Source organism: Pristis pectinata, chromosome 5 (genome assembly GCF_009764475.1).
Source record: "Pristis pectinata isolate sPriPec2 chromosome 5, sPriPec2.1.pri, whole genome shotgun sequence".
Lineage (NCBI taxonomy): Eukaryota > Metazoa > Chordata > Chondrichthyes > Rhinopristiformes > Pristidae > Pristis > Pristis pectinata.
The window spans coordinates 14,413,774-14,433,294 of NC_067409.1; the positions used below are offsets into that span (position 1 = coordinate 14,413,774).

The window sequence follows — 19,521 nt, forward strand, 5'->3', positions numbered from 1 at the left end:
GCAGCAAAGAAGAAGGGCAGAGCAATTCTACAGAACTCATGACTCTCCCAGAGTACAGAGACCATCCTTCACATGCCTTTGTGCCTTTGAGTCATGCTTTACATGACCTGAAAAACATTTTATTCTCCTTTGGCTTGTCATCACCAATGCTGTAAGGTACAGGTCACTGTCTGTTTTCTGGCACCAGTCACCTTGCCTTCATTTCAGGCCAAACCTTGATGCCACTTTTGTTTGGAGGAAAATGCAGAGCTAAAGGAATACAGCTCCTCCCCAGGTTACGACAGGGTTCAGCTCCTGAGAACTGTTTGTTAAGTCTGTAGCCCGAACAGTTTACAAATTGGAAATGTATCAAGCCAGCAATATATTTAGATAAAAATATCGGCTGAGCAAGAGCAACATGTGTTGGTATTGGTATTGGTTTCTTATTGTCACTTGTGCCGAGGTACAGTGAAAAACTTGTCTTGCATACCGATCGTACAGGTCAATCCATTACACAGTGCAGTTACATTGGGTTAGTAAAGAGTGCATTGATGTAATACAGGTAAAACCAATATCAGTACAGAGTAAAGTGTCACAGCTACAGAGAAAATTCAGTGCGATAAGGTGCAAGGTCACAACAAGGTAGATCGTGAGGTCAGAGTCCATCTCATTGTATAAGGGAACTGTTCAATACTCTTATCGCAGTGGGGTAGAAGCTGTCCTTAAGTCTGGTTGTTTGTGCCCTCAGGCTCCTGTATCTTCTACCTGATGGAAGATGAGAGAAGAGAAAATGACTCGGGTGGGTGGCGTCTTTGATTATGCCGGCTGCTTCGTTGACTCAACCATTCAGATATTGCAGCAAACCAAGTTCCCACCCGGCAGAAGATGCCTGCAGCCTTCCAGAAGCTGACAAATCCATCCTGCCAATCCCCCAAATGCTCATTTGTATGAGCAGGCTGTACACAAGTTGGGTGTTCCTAACCCGGGGAGGAGCTGTACTTTCAGGAGATGTCTATGTTCATGGCACTCGGTTACCTGCTAATCCAAAGGCCAAGCCCAGTTACAAACATAGCTCAGAACATCAGTAATTCTTGCCTGGCCTGATCCATGGAGATGGTAGTGAATGAGATACGATGTATGGGAATCAGCCTTAGGGTAGAATCAGAGAATCGTACACATGTACAGCAAAGAAACAGGACCTTATGGCCCACCTCATCCATGCCATTCATGATGTCTATCCATACTAATCCCATATGCCTGCATTTGCCCTTGATTCCTTTCCTATCCAAGTACCCGTCGAATGCTTTTTGAGCATTATAATTGCATCTTCCTCCACTACCTCCTCTGGTAACTTATTCCAAATATACACATCCCCTGCCTAAAAAACTTACCCCTCAGATCTCCTTTAAATTTCTCCCCTCTCACCTTGCCTCTAGTTCTAGACTCCTCTGCCCTGGGAAAAAAAACGTTGACCATCTATCCCTCATGATTTTGTGAACATCCAAAAGGTTAACCGGCAACCTCAGATGTTCCAGAAAGAATAAACCAAACCTATCCAATCTCTCCTTATAAAAACAGCCCTCCATTCCAGGCAACAGCCTGGTGAATCTCTTCTGCATACTCTCTATATTGCTACCACATCCTTCCAGTAGTGCAGTGGCCAGAACTGTACACCATACTGCAAGTGCAGTCCAACTAATATCTTGCACAACTGCAAAATGATGCCTGGGATCTTGTAGATGATGATGATGATGATAATATCTTTATTAGTCACATGTACATCAAAACACACAGTGAAATGCATCTTTTGCATCGAGTGTTCTGGGGGCAGCCCGCACATGTCGCCACGCTTCTGGCGCCAACATAGCATGCCCGCAACTTCCTAACCCCTACGTCTTTGGAATGTGGGAGGAAACCGGAGCACCCGGAGGAAACCCACACAGACATAGGGAGAATGTACAAACTCCTTACAGGCAGTGGCCGGAATTGAACACAGGTCGCTGGTGCTGTAATAGCGTTACGCCAACTGCTACACTACTGTGCTTGCCCTACAGCATATCAAATGCCTTTTTCACTATCCTATCCAGCCGTGTCTCCACTTTCAGGGAGCTATGGACATACAGCCTAAGATTTCTCTGTAAACTAATACTCCTAAGGTCCTTGCTATTTACTCCATAGGTCCTAACAGAATTTGACCTCCCGAAGTGCATTACCTCACACTTGTCTGGATTAAATTCCATCTGCCACTACTCTGCCCAACTTTTCAACTGATCTGTGTCCGTTGTATCTTTAAACATCCTTCCTTGTTATCAATGACTCCACCAATTTTAGTGTTGTCTGCGAATTTACGAATCACAGCCTCTTACATTCTCATCCAAGTCATACCAAGGTCCCTGCAGCACACAACTTGTCACATCCATTCAGAAAAACACCCATCCACCACTACTCTCTGTCTTCTATCACCAAGCCAATTTTGGATCCAGTTGTGAATGTAAAGAGACAGTGCACTGTTAATAGCAAGATTCTTAACAGTGTTTATGAGAAGAGGGATCTTGGGGTCCAAGTTTGTAGCTCCCTGAGAGTGGCTACACAGTTTGATAAGGTGATAAAGAAGGCATATGGCATGCTTGCCTTCATTAGTCGAGCCACTGAGTTTAAGAGTCAGGAAGTAATGCTGCAGCTTTATAAAACTTTAGTTAGGCCACATCTGGCGTATTACATTCAGTTCTGGTCGCCCCATTATAGGAAGGATGTGGAGGCTTTGGAGAGGGTGCAGAAAAGGTTTACCGAGATGCTGCCTGGATTAGAGGACATGTTCTATGCGGATAGGTTGTACAAACTTGGGTTGTTCTCTCTGGAGTGGCAGAGGCTGAGGGGAGATCTGATGGAGGTTTATAAGATTATGAGAGGCATAGATAGTCAGCCAATACCTTTTCCCCAGGGTTGAAATGTCTAATACCGGAGGACATGCATTTAAGTTGAGAGGGGGAAAGTTCAAAGGAGATGTGTGGGGCAAGTTTTTTACACAGAGAGTGGTGGGTGCCTGGAATGCGCTGCCAGGGGTGGTGGTGGAGGCAAATATAATTGAGGTGTTCAAGAATCTCTAAGATAGGCACATGAATATGAGGACAATGGTAGGATATGGATATTGTGTGGGCAGAAGGGATTAGTTTAGTTGGGCATTTTATTACTAATGTAATTGGTTTGGCACAACATTTTGGGCTGAAGGGCCTGTTCCTGTGCTGTACTGTTCTATGTTCTACGTATGTTCACCACCACACCTCGGATCCCTTGTGCTTTACCCTTCTCAATCAGCCTTACTTGTGGGACTTATTAAAGCCTTATTATCATCCTTTCAGACAACATCTACTCCCCTGCCTTCATCAATCTCCTCTGTTACCGCCTCAGAAAAACTCTGTCAGATTTGTAAGCCATTATGTTCGCTGCACAAATCCGTGCTGACTCCTCCTAATCAGTCTCTGCCTTTCCAAGTGAACCTAAATCCTGTCCCTCAGAATCTTCTCCAACAACTTCCCTACTACTGAGGTAAGGTTCACTGGCCTGTCGTTTCCAGGCGTATCCCTACTACCATTTTTTAACAAGGGGGCAAAGTTAGATTTCCTCCAGTCTTCTGGAACCTCACCTGCGGCTACAAAGATGCAAGAATCTCCATCAGAGCCCCAGCAATCTCTTCCCTTGCTTCGCTCGGCTCTATTTTTCTGAATGGTAGAGCAGCTCAGTGAGCTAACTGCCCAGCTCTTCTTCCTGCTTCTTATGCTCTTCACCTTTTGATAACACAAGAAAGTAAAAATGTCAAGGAGGAAAAGATGTTATGAAACTAGAAAAAGTGCAGAAAAGGTTTACCAGGATGTTGCCTGGGCTTGGGAGTCTGAGCTACAAGGAGGGGTTGCATAGACTGGGACGTTATTCCCTGGAACGTAGGAGACTGAGGGGTGACCTGATAGAGGTATACAAGATCATGAGGGGCATAGACAGGGTGAAAGCACAGTCTTTTTCCCAGGGAAGGGGTGCTAAAAACAAGAGGCCATAGGTTTAAGATCAGAGGCGAGAGATTTAAAAAGGGACATCAGGGGCAGCTTCTTCACACAAGGGGTGGTGCGTATTTGGAACGAGCTGCCAGAAATAGAGGTTCAGGCAGGCACATTAGCTACAGTTAAAAGCCATCGAGATAAGTACATGGATAGGAGAGGTTTAGAGGGCTATGGGCCAAATGTGGGCAGATGGGACTAGCTCGCTGGGCAAAAAGCCTGCTTCCGTGCTGTATGATTCTATGAATTAGTATTGATATAAGCAATGCAGCAAAGTCAGACTGGTGTGTCAGGCATTAATTCCAAATGATTTCAAAGTACTCCCATCACTGTTTAATTTCTTTAAGAGACAAACCATGCCTACAGAGTAAACTGGGGCTGAACACTTTACCCGATAATCTTATGTAAAAAATACATTTGTTCCACTTCATGTTAATCTCCGTGCCATTGGCCTCCAAAGCATCTGGTATCCAGTGGCATATTTGATAATCATTTTGCAATATGAGCTCCATTGTATTTTGTATTTGCTAAAAGATTTGAACAATGACCAGTAAATACTTAATGCAATATTCAAGTTAAATGTTCCATTCAAGTTAAATCTTCTATTACTTCTGTTATGTCTCTTGTGACTGTTGATTGCTTGCCTTAGGTCTTCCCCTTTTATAACTGGGATTTTACAGTTCTTCAGCAAATAAAGCAGCCCATACCTGCACCCAGCAAGACTTAGACAACATGGGCTGATAAGTGACAAGTAACATTCACACCACAGAAATATTAGGCAATGATCATTTTTGATAAGAGAGTGTTTAACCACATACCCTTGACCTTCAGTGGAATTAACATCTTAACATCTGAGCTAATCCCATTTGCCTGTGTTTTCCCCATATCCCTCTGAACCTTTCCAATCCAAGTACCACCCAAAAGTCTTTCAAATGTAATTGTACCCACCTTGACCACATCCTCTGGCAGCTCGTTCCATATACCCACCACCCTCTGTGTGAAAAAGCTGCCCCTCAGGTCCCTTTTAAATCTTTCCCCTCTCACCTCAGACAAACTTTAACTATTTGCTAGTATTTCAAATATTTTCAATTTTAAAAAAAAATGTTAATGTTTAAGTGTTTTTTAAATTTAATTAATTAATTACATCTATTTGCACTGCTTTTAAAAGTCTCAAGTTATCAGAGATATTTCATAACAGCTTGTCAGCCTTTGACAGTGGTGCAATGTCAAGGGTCATTGGAACATTGCAGGGACAGGACGTCAGTTGTAAAATACCTGAGGACAGGTGTAAAAATTAATATCAGAGAAGTTGAAAGCTGATGACTTCCAAGGACCCAAAGATCTACATCCCAGAGTTTTACAGGAGGTGGCTATAGAAATAATGGGTGTTCTGGTACCACCTTTCATACTGTATAGATTTTAGAATGGTTCCTGAAGAATGGAGGATAGGAAATGTAACCTCACTATTTAGTAGAGGTGAGAGAGGGAAAATAGAGTACAACTGACCTGATAGCCTGATGTCAGTGGTAGGGAAAATGCTGAAATCTATAATGAACAAAGTAATAACAAAACTCTTTGAAAAGGATTATCGGACTAACACTATACCACCAGTTGTGGTGTTGTCCGCCAACTTACCACACCACCTGCATTCTCATCCAAGTCAGTAATATATACGTATGACAGTGAAACCAGCACCAATCCCTGCGGCACACCACTGGTCACAGGCCTCCAAAAAGGAAAGCAGCTCTCCACTGTCACCCTCTGACTCCTACCACCAAGCCAATTTTTTATCCAAACAGCTGGATTCCATATCATTTATCCTTCCGGACTAGCCTACCATGCAGGACCTTGTCAAAGGGAAGGGAATCCATCACTCTTTCCTGAACTCCTTGGGTGAAAATAGTCCTGGAGAATTACAGACAGGCAATACAGGCCATGTGTTGTCCATATCAATAAAAAAATTACTAAAATAAATGCAAAATATTTTATGTTAGATACACAACATCGTTCCCTCTTCTCCCTTTAAATTGTTTATTTTGCCGGTAAATTTAAGATTTCATTAAGTGAGATTTTCAGGTTCAAATCCCAGCTTGCCCAGGAGAATGATGGTTTTATTCTGCACAGCTTCATTCTACTTCATTGGATTCCAACACTGCCTGTTCACTTCCGGTACCACAGCAGACTAAATCAATGGTTAGCTCAACGGTGTAAAGTCAGGCTGTCTGACTGAAATGTCAACCTTTATTTCTTGGGTACAGGCATTATGTCGTTCTCTGGGTTCGAGTCTCTGTTTATGTTCTTACTCAAAGCACCAGCAAAAGAATCAATGTGTTCTCAAACTGATGTGAAAGGAACTTCTGCGATCTGATTCAAAGCAATTTAACCGTACCTGTGTTCACATTCCTTCCCAGAACAGCTTGGTGGCCTTTGGCGTGAAAAATGTCATGCATATAGTTTTAACACCAAGAAAGTCAGTGCCAAGTACAAAAGTATCTCAACGAAATTCACAAAATTCTGTTGGTAGATGCAGTGAGTCTGCTTCCCCTGGTGGGGTTGTCTAGAACTGGGGAGCATTATCTCAAGCTGAGGGATGACCCATTTAAAATGAAGAAAAGGAAAAGTTTGGACTCTTGGATTCATAGTCATACAGCACGGAAACAGGCCCTTTGGCCCAACTGGTCCATGTCAACTAAGGCGCCCATCTAAGCTAGTCCCATTTGCCCATGTTTGGCCTATATCCTGCTAAACCTTTCCTATCCATGTACCTGCCCACATTGTACCATCTTGCTCCTGTTGCCTACTTGCTGTCCAGAATGAAAGAACCAGCATTGCTAGCACACTTCATCACATCACTTCAGCTCCAATTGATTATCATGAAGGTGGTGAGTCAGCAAGTTTTCACTGACCAATGCTTGGTCCTTGCACTCTTAGGGATTTACTTCTAAATGGATGCCTGAAATGAAAACAGGAAACGTTTTTGAGAGAGATTGCCAGTGATGATGAAGGATGGGTTATATTTCCAGATCAGGATGGTGGGTGGCTTGGAGAGAAACCTTCCGTCAGTGCTGTTCCCATGTGCCCCCTGCCCTTCTCCTTCTTGGTGGTTGACGTCATGGGTTTGGGAGATACTATTGGAATAGCTAAGTGAGTATCTGTCATGCATTTTGTAGTTAGGATGCACTGCAAACACTTTGGTCCAGTAGTGGAGGGATTGAATGTTTAAGATAGCTGATGGGGTGCCAGTTAAGTGGCCTGCTTTGTCCTGGATGGTGTCGAGCTTCTTGAGAATTGTTGGTGCTGTAGATGGTGAAAAGTCTTGGGGTGTCAGGAGGTGAGTCACTTGCCGCAGGATACCCAGCTTCTGGCCGGTTCTTGTACCCATGATATTTATGTGGCTGGTCCAATTGAATTTGTATCAGTAGGAAATTGAAGTCTTTTCAGAAAAGCACCTGAAATACTTATCCACACTTGACTTCATCTTGGTATTGGTATTTGTTTATTATTGTCACTTGTACCAAGGTACAGTGAAAAACTTGTCTTGCAAACCGATTGTACAGGTCAATTCATTACACAGTGCAGTTACATTGGGTTAGTACAGAGTGCATTGATGTAGTACAGGTACAATAACAGTACAGAGTAAAGCGTCACAGCTACAGAGAAAGTGCAGTGCAATAAGGTACAAGGTCACAACAAGGTAGATTGTGAGTCATAGTCCATCTCATTGCATAAGGGAACCGTTCAATAGTCTTATCACAGTGGGGAAGAAGCTGTCCTTAAATCTGGTGGTACGTGCCCTCAGGCTCCTGTATCTTCCACCCGATGGAAGAAGGTATAGGGTTGTTGACTCCATTCTACAGGGTTGTTGACTCTATTTGAATAAGATTGGCTTGTGTTCACCAGACTTTGTGTAAAGGTGAGGGGCCAAGTGTGAGCTGCATGCAAGACTCTCTGTCAGTGAGACATTGTTCTGCCTCTGTGCTCAGTGCTGGTCCAATAGCAGAGCAGGGTTCAGAAGTGCCAGCTGAGCCATCAATGGCTGACAATCTGCAGTTTCCCATGGAAACCCTCAGCTTCATTTTGTCCTCCATATTTGGTTTGCAAGGTCACATTTAGTAATGAATACCACAGTAGATGCATCGTGCGTGTGCAGAGGAAGTTCACACTGGGAAGTTAATCAATAGCTCACCCTAACATTCACACTGCTGGTTGTCAAGGAGGTGGAATACAAAAACACAGGTGTCCACTTTGATGATACACGGTCCTTCAAACTTCATCGCTGGTGGATTTCTTTACCCACACTTCTTATTACCATCTGGCCTTCTGGTTTTACTGAAGTCAATTAGGAAATGCTGAAAACACTCAGCAGGCCAGGCAGCATCTGTGGAAAGAGAGACAGAGTTAATGTTTCAGGTTGAAGACCCTTCATCAAAACTGGGAAAAGAGAAATAAAAATGTTGGTTTTAAGTCGCAGAGAAGGGATGGGAAGGATAACTAGATGAAGAGAGTACCTGTAACAGAGTGAGCCCAGGGTTATCACAGGACAGCTCATCCCCATGACAACACTAGCCTCATCCAACCACAGATATTCCTTTTGTAGTTTCCCAAACACCAACTTAAAACTACCTTTTTTCAGCAATAAACAGTCTGCTGGAAGAACTCAGCAAGTTGAGCAGCATCTGTGGTGGGGGGGTGGGGTGGGGAGGAATTGTTGACGTTTCAGGTTGAAATGCTTCATCAGGACCTTTTTTTTAACTTTCCTTGAACTCTCTTCCAATTTTTACGAAGGACCTTCAATCTGAAATGTTAACTGATTTTTCTCTCCACAGATGCTGTGTGACCTGCTCAGTATTTCCTGCATCTTCTGTCTTTATTTCAGACTTTGTAATTGGAATTGGTTTATTATTCTCACATGTACAAAATACAGTGAAAATCTTAGTTTTGCAAGCCATCTAGACAGGTAATTTCAAAACATATGTACATCGGGGTAGTACAAGGAAAAAGCAATAACAGATCTCCCCACCATCGAGGACATCTTCAAGAGGCCATGCCTCAAGAAGGTAGCACCCATTACGAAGGACCTTCACCATCCAGGACTTGCCCTTTTCTCATTTCTACCATCGGGGGGAGGTACAGGAGCCTGAGGATCCACACTCAACGACTCAGGAACAGCTTGTTCCCCTCCGTCATCAGATCCCTGAATGGTCAGTGAACCCATGAACACTACCTCATTATTCCTTTATTTTTGCATAATTTATTTGCTTTGTAATTTATAGTAATTTTATATCTTTGCACTGTATTGCTGCTGCAAAACAACAAATTTCATGTCATCTAAGTCAGTGATAATAAATCTGATACTGATTCTGATTCTGAATGCAGAATATTGTGTTACAGTTACAGAGAAAGTGCAGTGCAGGCAGACAATAAGGTGTAAGAGCCATGACGAGGTAGATTGTGAGAATAAGAATTCAACCTTGTCATACAGGAGGTCCGTTCAATAGTCTTATAACAGTGGAATAGAAGCTGTCCATGAGCCTGGTGGTACATGCTTTTGTATCTTCTGCCCGATGGATAGGAGGTGGGGGGAAGAAGAGAGAATGTCCGAGGTCGGAGGCACCTTTGATTATGTTGGCTGCTTTTCCGAGGCAGTGGGAAGTGTAGACAAAGTCCATGGAGGGCTTTCAAGCATCTGTGGGGTATTTCTTTGATTTTCCAAAAGTCAGTGCTGTGGTCACCCCACAGCTCCAAGATCATGGGATATTAAATGCAAAAGAGTGTGCTGTGGAGAAGTAGACATGATATTAAGTCTGACAGAGAAGAATGTTTCTCACAACATGGCTCCACTGCTGTTGCAAAGTTAGAAAATACAACTGCTATCAGCCATCAGGAAAGAGAGTCCATTTCCTTAGGGGCTGAGTGTTATTACTGAAATCCTCCGTTTAGAAAATCCATTACACAATGGAATCTGAGGATTTATGTCTCAAAGTTGCCATTTTCAGCATCATTTACGCTAAATGTCACCCATGTGGAAGAAATGGGTCTCTGAGAAATGAGATTCCACAGTGACCTTGATCAGCTTGCAGTGACAACAATAAATCAGACCGAGAATTCTCATCTAGCCGTCGGACAGGATTCATTACCGGCAGAGTTTAAGCAGTGTCGTTTGTCTTTGATTGAAGCTGAGGCCCATTAAAAGGCACAGCGCACTGCCGTCGCGCATAGCGGTGGTGTCTGTCCCTGCAGCTGCTTCTGACTCCTGAATCAGGGTGATCACAGGTGAAACGATTAACCCACTGAGAACCGCCTCACCCCAAACGCTTTATGGCCAGCAGTCATCGGGTATCTGTCCACTCACAGAAAGGCTTCTGAAGCCTTGAAGTAGTCAACAGGTATCTCTGAAGTATCTTGAGTGGCCTCAGTTGCTATTTTTGCTGCTGGATAGAATCACAGAGTCATACAACACAGAAGCAGGCTCTTCAGCCCAACTCGTCCATGCCGACCAAGATTCCCATCTAAGTTCGTCCCACTTGCCCACATTTGGCCCATATCCCTCTAAACCTTTCCGATCCATGTACCTGTCCAATTACCTTTTAAAAATTGTTAATATACCTGCCTCAATCACTTCCTCTGACAGCTCATTCCATATACTGACCATCCTCTGAGTGAAAATATTGCCCCTCAAATTCCTATTAAATATTTTGCCTCTCACATTTTAATCTATGGCCTTTGGTTCTTGATTCCCCAATCCTGGGAAGAAGACTGTGTGCATTCACCCTATCTATGCCGCTCATGATTTTATACACCTCTATAAAATCACCCCTCATTCTCCTCCGCTCCAATGAAAACAGTCCCAACCTGCTCAACCTCTCCCCGTGACTCAGTCCGTCAAGTCCCAGCAACATCCTCGTAAATCTCCTCTGCATTCTTTCCAGCTTAATGGCATTTTTCCTACAGCAGAGTGACCAAAACTGAATACCATACTCCAGCTGTGGCCTCACCAACATCTTGTACCAGTGGAACATAACATCCCAACTTCTAAATGCCTTGACTGATGAAGCCCAGTGTGCCAAATGCCTTCTTCACCACCCTGTCGACCTGCAACGTCACTTTCAGGGTTAGAGAAATTAAGGGCCAGGATTGTTAAAGTTGCAATAAATTCAAATAATTAAATAAATCTACTGTCAGAAAAAAGCCAATCTCAGTAATGATGGCCACAAGCCATCAGATTGTCATTAAGAAAAACATCTCATCCACTAAGGTCCCACAGGGAAGGACATCTGCATTCCTTACCCATTCTGGCCTACATTGGACTTTAGTCCCACCAATGGGGTTGACTCTCTACTGCCTCCCTGGTTTGGAAGCAGTGAAGGATGGACAATAAATACTGGCATTGCCAGCAATATTGGCATTGGTTTGATATTGGTTTATTATTGTCACATGTACGGAGATACAGTGAAAAGCTTTTGTTTTGCGTGCCATCCAGACAGATCATGCCGTACATAATTACAACATCAAGGCAGTAAAATGAGATTGGAGTGCAGAATACAGTGTTACAGTTACAGAGAAAGTGCAGTGCAGGTAGACAAATAAAGTGCAAGGGCCACGATGAGGTAGATTGGGAGATCAAGAGTTCAAGAGTTCATCTTTTACCGCATGAGGTGTCCGTTCAAGAGTCTGATAACAGTGGGACAGAAGCTGTCCTTGAGCCTCGTCATTCATGCTCTCAGGCTTGTGTATCCTGCCCGACGGAAGAGGGAGTAAGAGAGAATGACTGGGATGGGAGGGGTCCTTGCTTATAGTATGTTGGCTGCTTTCCCGAGGCACTGACATGTGAAGACAGATTAAACGGAGTGGATATTATCCATATCCTGTGAACAAATTCTTTGCTTCAAAGTTGGCAGCATTTTGATACGGGACAGTGGTGCAACCAGTAGAGCTTCTATTAGTAAAGTTGCAGTGACACAGGTTCAATCCTCACTTCTGGCACTGTCTGTGCAGAATATACATGTTCTCCCCATGACCGGGTGCTCTGGATTACTCCAATATCTCAAAAACATGTAGGTTGCAAGGTTTCTTGGCCACTTTAAATTGCCCCGAGCGTGTAGGTGAGTGTAGAATCTGGGGGTAGTTGGTGGGAATGTAGGAACAACAGGCTTCAGGGAAAATTAGTGGGGAAGTGGGATTGCTGGGTGAGCAGGCCCAAGACGGCCTCCTTCCGTGTTGTAAAGGAATATAGTTAATATGGAATGCAGACACCCGAAACTCTGATGTATTCAACTTAGAGCATTGTGTACAGTTCTGGTTGCCCTGTTATAGAAAAGGCACCATTAAACTGGAAAGAGCGCAGAGAGCATTTATGAGAATGCTGCCAGGACATGAGAGCCTGAGTTATAGGGAGAGGTTGGGCAGGCTAGGACCTTATTCCTTGGAGCGTAGGAGATTGAAGGGTGACCTTATAGGGGTGTATAAAATCATGAGGGGTGTAGATAGGGTGAACACACGTGGTCCTTTTCCCAGGAAAGGGAAACTAAAACTGGAGGGCATAGGTTTAATGTGAGAGGTGGAGGATTTAAAAGGGATCTGAGGGGCAACTTTTCACACAGAGGGTGGTCAGTGTATGGAACAAGCTGCCAGAGGAGGTGATTGAGGCAGGTACAATAACAACATTTAAAAGACATTTGGATTAGTACATGGATAGGAGGGGTTCAGAGAGATATGGGCCAAACATGGGCAAATGGGACTAGCTCGGTGGGCACCATGGTTGGCATGTTTCCATGTTGTGTTACTCTATGATGCTTGTGGATAGGGGTGAAATTAACTGCAAACAGAAACAGTGTTTATCAGCTCTGTCAGGCCCGGAGGTGTAGCTCACATTAGGCACATCTGGGAACTCTCAATATTCACTCCTGAGTCAATAAAGGTACCATATAGATGGAAGATGTTGTAGCTCGAGCCTCATCATGAAATGCCTCAAGGACATTGGTGATCCAGGTGACTTTTTCATGATAATCTGGTAGGTTTATGGTTGCTGGAATCAGCCTTTTAAACAAATGTCCAACTTGACTTCATAGTTTGAATTTTAACTCTGCAGTTACCATAGTGGGATTTGAACTCAGGTCTCTGGCTCAGTGGTCCTGCTGGTTCTGCAACCTACTGATGAAGGGTCTTTGACCTGAAGTGTTAACTCTGCTTCTGTCTCTCCACGGATGCCTCCTGATATACTGAGTGTTTTCTGTTTTTATTTCGGATTTCCAGCACCTACAGTTTCTTTTTAAATTTTTTAATACCTTGCCTTCCTGTAATAGTCGCAAACATCAACTTTTGATAGCCAGAAATGAATCAAGAATATCAGTCGCCAGTTATATTCTGTTCCACTGATGTCAAGGCATGTTCCATTTTAAATATGTTTAATTGTTACTCAAAACATAAGACTTCAATATCAAGTATAAGATTTAATGATCATATTTTATGTATAATTATGGTTTGTGTAAATAAGACATAAACAGTTAAACATAATCCCTCTGGAAATCATCAATTAAAGCTGTCAATATTTACATCCAGAAACACTTGAAAACTACTGAAGACTAAATATCAGTCGACACATATGAAAAATTATTTTTTAAAAAATCAATTAAAAATATAAACATTTTAAAATAATGTAAAAACATTAAACAAAACCCAAGTAACAAGAAGTTCTAAGGTGTATTTGTTCTTCTATCCCACAGTAAGGTAATCTGCATTGGGATAAATGTCCTTGCCAATCCAAGAGTAAGTTTCCCAACATCAGTGCTGGGGAATCTCAGCAAGCTCTTATTTCGGAACCCGTGGGGAGTCCTGTGGTAGACTGTTCTACGCAGTTCAGCTAATTAGTTGGAGGCATCTGCTTTCATGCAGGAGTACTGAAATGCCACACTTGGCTGAGAAACACTGGCAGGTTTGTGCGAGACTGTCAAAAACACCCCAGCAAAATTCGGGTCTGTGATTCAAATTGTGGTTTTATGTAGATTTTACCTCAAAGCATCTCATTATTATCCATTGCAACACATCTGTTATATTATCATTAGTGGGCTGCTTTCTGGAAGAAAACACATTCAATGCAATGCAAGTACTGTACTACAGTAATTATCCTTCCTGATATAACAGTGCTGTAATAAGACGGCATAAACAGCCCATTTTTTAATTATTTATGCCGGAAAGATAAACATTGCTAATAAAATGGGAAAATTGTTGTTGCAAAAAAAAGCACATGCATATGCATTAGACATCATAGTGGCCCTCAGGTGATCGAAGAAAAATTGCTCCTGTGTAGCAGTCAATTATATTTCATCACTGCCTAATTCATACGCAGCCATGATATTCTCACTTGCTGAAGACGTGAATAATTATGCATTTGAGATTCATTTTTCAGAAGTGACCTGTGACCAGATTCGAACTGGTTACTGATAAAAATGCAGGACAGAGTTGGTGACAGTTCTGTGATCATCTGGATAAACTTGTGCTCAAAGTTTGGATAGGGTTATCTCTCTAAAAACGAGAAGGTTGGGGGAAAGTGGGCTCCAAGAGATTTTTTTAAGTGATGAAGGTGTTTCATTAGATGGGAGGAGACTGATATTTAGAAACTGGTAATTGGTTTATTATTGTCACATGAACTGAGAGACAGTGAAAAGCTTTTGTTTGCATGTCATCCAGACAGTTTATTCCACATTAAGGTGGTGCAAAAAGAAAACAAAAATAGAATGCAGGAATATAGTGTTACAGTTACAGAGAAAGTGCAGTGCAGGTAGACAGATAAAGTGCAAAGGGCCATGACGAGTTAGATTGAGGGATCAAGAATTCACCTTTACCTTATGAGAGGTCCAATCAAGGGTCTTATAACAGCGAGACAGAAGCTGTTCTTGAGCCTGGTGGTATGTGTTCTCAAACTATTTTTTGAGAAAGAGAAGAGGGAGAAGAGAGAATGACCGGGGTGGTCAATGATTATGTTGGCTGCTTTCCTGAGGCAGTGGGAAGTGTAGAAGGAGTCAATGGAGGGGAGGTTGGTTTTTGTGATGGACTGAGCTGTGTCGACAACTTTCTGTAATTTCTTGTGGTCTCGGGCAGAGCAGTTGCCATACCAAGCCGTGATGCATCCGGATAGGATGCTTTCTATGGTGCATCTGTAAAAACTGGTGAGGGTCATCAGGTGGTATTCCAACTCTGCCCAGGGGCTGTGAACAAAAGAGGAATGGTGAAACTTCTGAACTCAGGGAGATTTTGTTTGATTTGATTTGATTTGATATCTTTATTAGTCACATGTACATCAAAACACACAGTGAAATACATCTTTTACGTAGAGTGTTCTGGGGGCAGCCCACAAGTGTCACCATGCTTCCGGCGCAAATATAGCATGCCCACAACCTCCTAACCTGTACATCTTTGGAATGTAGGAGGAAACCGGAGCACCCGGAGGAAACCCATGCAGACATGGGGAGAACGTACAAACTCCTTACAGACAGCGGCTGGAATCGAACCTGGGTCACTGGCGCTGTAATAGCGTTACGCTAACCGCTACACTACCATGCCGAGGCTTGAATGTGGAATGTGCAACTGGGAGGCGTTGTTGCAAATGATAAAGGAGAAGCTGAATATGCTCATGAATGAGAAAGGTCCGAGGGATACGCTGAAATGATGAGTTAGAATAGGCTGGGAGGAGACATGTGCATCATAAATCACCAGCATAAAGCAGGTGGAACAAACGCCATGGGTCTGTGATAATTCAACACAAAGCCCACTCATCCCTGCAAGAAAACAGGAGTACAAAATATTAGATAGACTATACAATTCTGGTTGCCATGTTATAGGAAGACTGTGGTAGCAATAGAGAGAGTGCAGAAGAGTTTAACCAGGATGTTGCCCGGAATGGAGGGCTGTAATTACCAGGAGAGATTGGATAAAACTGAGTTTATTCTCACTGGAACGTAGGAGGCTGGTTTATAGAGGTTTATAACATCATGAGGGTCATAAGTAGGCAGAATCTTTTTTTCCCGGGGCAAGGGAGTCCAGAACTAGAGGGGTGACCTTATCAAGGTTTACTCACCTATGAGGGGCATAGATAGGACAGATAATCAGAGTCTTTTTCTTGGGGCAAGGGAGTCTGGGACTAGAAGGCACAGGTTTAAGGTGAGGGGGGAGTAATTTGAAGGAGGCCTGAGGGGTAAGTTTTTCACACAGAGGACGGAGTTTATCTGAACAAGTTGCCTGAGGAGATGATAGAGGTAGATACAATTACATGCTTTAAAAGGCATTTGGACAGGTACATGGGTAGGAAAGGCACAGAGGGAAATGGGGTTAGCGTGGATAGGCGTGATGGGGAGCACGGATGAGGTGGTCCAGAAGGCCCTATTTCTGTGCTGTACATTTCTATGATTCTGTGGAAGCTATTCCCTGTCCCTAAACCCATAAAGTTGTCTAATTGGAAGCTTTGCACAGTCTGTGAATTAAAGTAAGTTTCTGAGTAACAGGAGTTTGCTTAGGTATTGGTATTGGTATTGGTTTATTATTGTCACTTGTACTGAGGTACAGTGAAAAGCTTGTCTTACAATCCAATTGTACAGGTCAATTCATTACACAGTGCAGTTACATTGAGTTGGTACAGAGTGCATTGAGGTAGTACAGGTAAAAACAGTAACAGTACAGAGTAAAGTGTCACAGCTACAGAGAAAGTGCAGTGTAATAAGGTGCAAGGTCACAACAAGGTAGATCGTGAGGTCATAGTCCATCCCGTTGTATAAGGGAGCTGTTCAATAGTCTTATCACAGTGGGATAGAAGCTGTCCTTAAGTCTGGTGGTACGTGCCTTCAGGCTCCTATATCTTCTACCCGATGGAAGAGGAGAGAAGAGAGAATGTCCCAGGTGGGTGGGGTCTTTGATTATGCTGGCTGCTTCACAAGACAACGAGAGGTAAAGACAAGAGTCCAAGGAGGGGAGGCTGGTGTCCATGATGCGCTGGGCTGTGTCCACAACTCTCTGCAGTTTCTTGTGGTCCTGGGCAGAGCAGTTGCCGTACCAAGCTATGATACATCCAGATCAGATGCTTTCTATGGTGCACCTGTAAAAGTTGGTAAACCAAAGGGAGATAGCCAACCTGCCGTACACCCAACATGTGACTGCTTGAGGCTGGAGTGAGAATTTGGGAAGTGGTTGCATTCCTTGGTGCAAAAAATAAACTGCTGGAAGAACACAGTGGGTCAAGCAACATCTGTGGAGGCCAAGGGATGGTCGACGTTTTGGGTTGGGACCCTGCATCAGGACATTCCTTGGTACCTGGATGCCTAAAACTTCATTTATCCAGAGCTTATTGGAACATTTTGTCCCCGTGCCAGAAGATTATGGATTCATGAAATAAAAACAGTACATGCTAGAAATACTCAACAGGTCAGGCAGCTTTAGTGGAGAGAGAAACAGTTTGTGTTTCAGCGTGATGACCTTTGACAAAATCTTCAATCTCGAAAGTAAACTCTGTATCACTCTTCACAGATGTAGCCTGATTTGCTGAGTATTCCCACCATTTTCTGGTTTTCCTTCAGATTCCCAGCATCTAAAGTTTTTTGCTTCCGGGTTGTAGGTTTGCGTCATGCTCCAAAATCAACCTTGACACACAAGCTGGGTGCGGAGGAAGTGCTCCAGCTGCATTTTGAACGTTGTGTTGAAGTGAAAACAACATGATTTCAGGTGGTTGTAAAAGATCTCTCGACTGTGTGCAAAGAAAGTGCAGGGGAGTTAGAGTCATGGAAGTGTACAGCATGGGAACAGGCCAGTCAGCCCAACTTGTCCACACTGGCCAGTGGGCACCCTTCTGATTTAATCCCATCTCCCAGCACTCTGTCCATAGCTTTCTATGACTAAGTGAATCAAGCGCTCATCTGGATACTTCTTAAATGGTGTCAGCGACTCATCTTCAACTGTTCTCTCAGGCAGTGCATTCCAGGTACTTACCACTCTCTGAGTAAAGAAGGTGCCCTCATATCCCCTTTAAATCTTTTCCCCCTACCCTAAATCTATGTCTTCTCGTTTTATCTACCTCTGATATGGGGAAAAGTTTCCTGTAGTCTCTCCTATCTATACCCCTCAAAAGTTTATGTACCTCAATCATGTTTCCACTTAATATCCTCCACTCTAGGGAGAACAGACCCAGCCTCTCCAGTCTCTCCTCACAACTGAAACACACTATCCCAGGCAACATCCTGGTGAATCTCCTCTGCACCCTCTCCAATGCTATCACCTATTTTCTATAGCATGGTGACCAGAACTGCACACAGTACTCCAGCTGAGGTTTTACCAAGGTTTTATAAACCTCCCTACTTCTCTATTCAATGCCCCTACCAATGAAGGCCAGAATCCCATATGCCACCCCAACCACTTTATCTACTGTGTTGCCACCTTCAAGGATCTATGGATTTGTACTCCAAGGTCCTCTGTTCCTCAATACTTCTTAAGACCTCATCATGCATGGTTGCTTTCCCAGAGTACCAATATGCATCACCTCACAATCTACCTCGTTATGACCTTGCACCTTATTGTCTACCTGCAATGCACTTCCCTGTAGCTGTGACACTTTACTCTGTATTCTGTTATTGTTTTTACCCAGTACTACCTCAATGCACTGTGTAATGAATTAATCTGTACAAACGGTATGCAAGACAAGTTTTTCACTGTACCTTGGGACAAGTGACAATAATAAACCAATACCAATACCACACTTGTCTGGATTAAACTCCATCTGCCATTTCTCAGCCCATTTCACCAACACATCGATACCTCTCTGCAGCCTAAGCAACACTATCAACCACTCCGCCAGTCTTCGTGTCACCCACAAACTTACTGATCATGCCTCCAATATCCATATCAAAGTCACTCACAAATATTAGAAACAGCAAAAGTCTCAGCGTCGCTACTTGTAGGACACCACTAGTCACAGGCATCAAATTTCAAAAAACGACCCTCTTCCATTACCCTCTTACTGCCAAGCCACTTTTGGATCCAATCAACAGAACTGCCCACGGTAAAGAAGGCATATGGCATGTTTGCCTTTATTGGTCAGGGCATTGAGTATTAGAGTAAGGAAATCATGCTGCAGCTTTATAAAACTTTGGTTAGGCCACACTTGGAGTATTGTGTGCAGTTCTGGTTGCCCCAGTACAGGAAGGATGTGAGGCTTTGGAAAGGGTACAGAAGGGGTTTACCAGGATTCTGCCTGGATTAGAGGGTATGAGCTATAAGGTGAACTTGGGCAAACTTGTGTTGTTTTCTCTGGAGTATCGGAGGCTGAGGGTAGACCTGATAGAGGTTTATAAAATTATGAGAGGCATAGATAAGGAATACAGTCAGAATCTTTCTCCCAGAGTAGAAGTGTCGTACCAGAGAACATGCTTTCAAGGTGAGAGGGGGAAAAGAATTAAAGGAGATGCGTGGGGCAAGTTTTTTAGACAAAGAGTGGTGGGTGCCTGGAACAGACTGT

The 19,521-nt window shown here is 43.4% G+C and overlaps 1 protein-coding gene across 5 annotated transcripts in view; it reads left to right on the forward strand.

The window, feature by feature from the left end:
* Positions 1-19,521, forward strand: part of dpp6a (dipeptidyl-peptidase 6a) — a 546,960-nt gene that overhangs the window by 260,207 nt on the left and 267,232 nt on the right. The window lies entirely within an intron of this gene.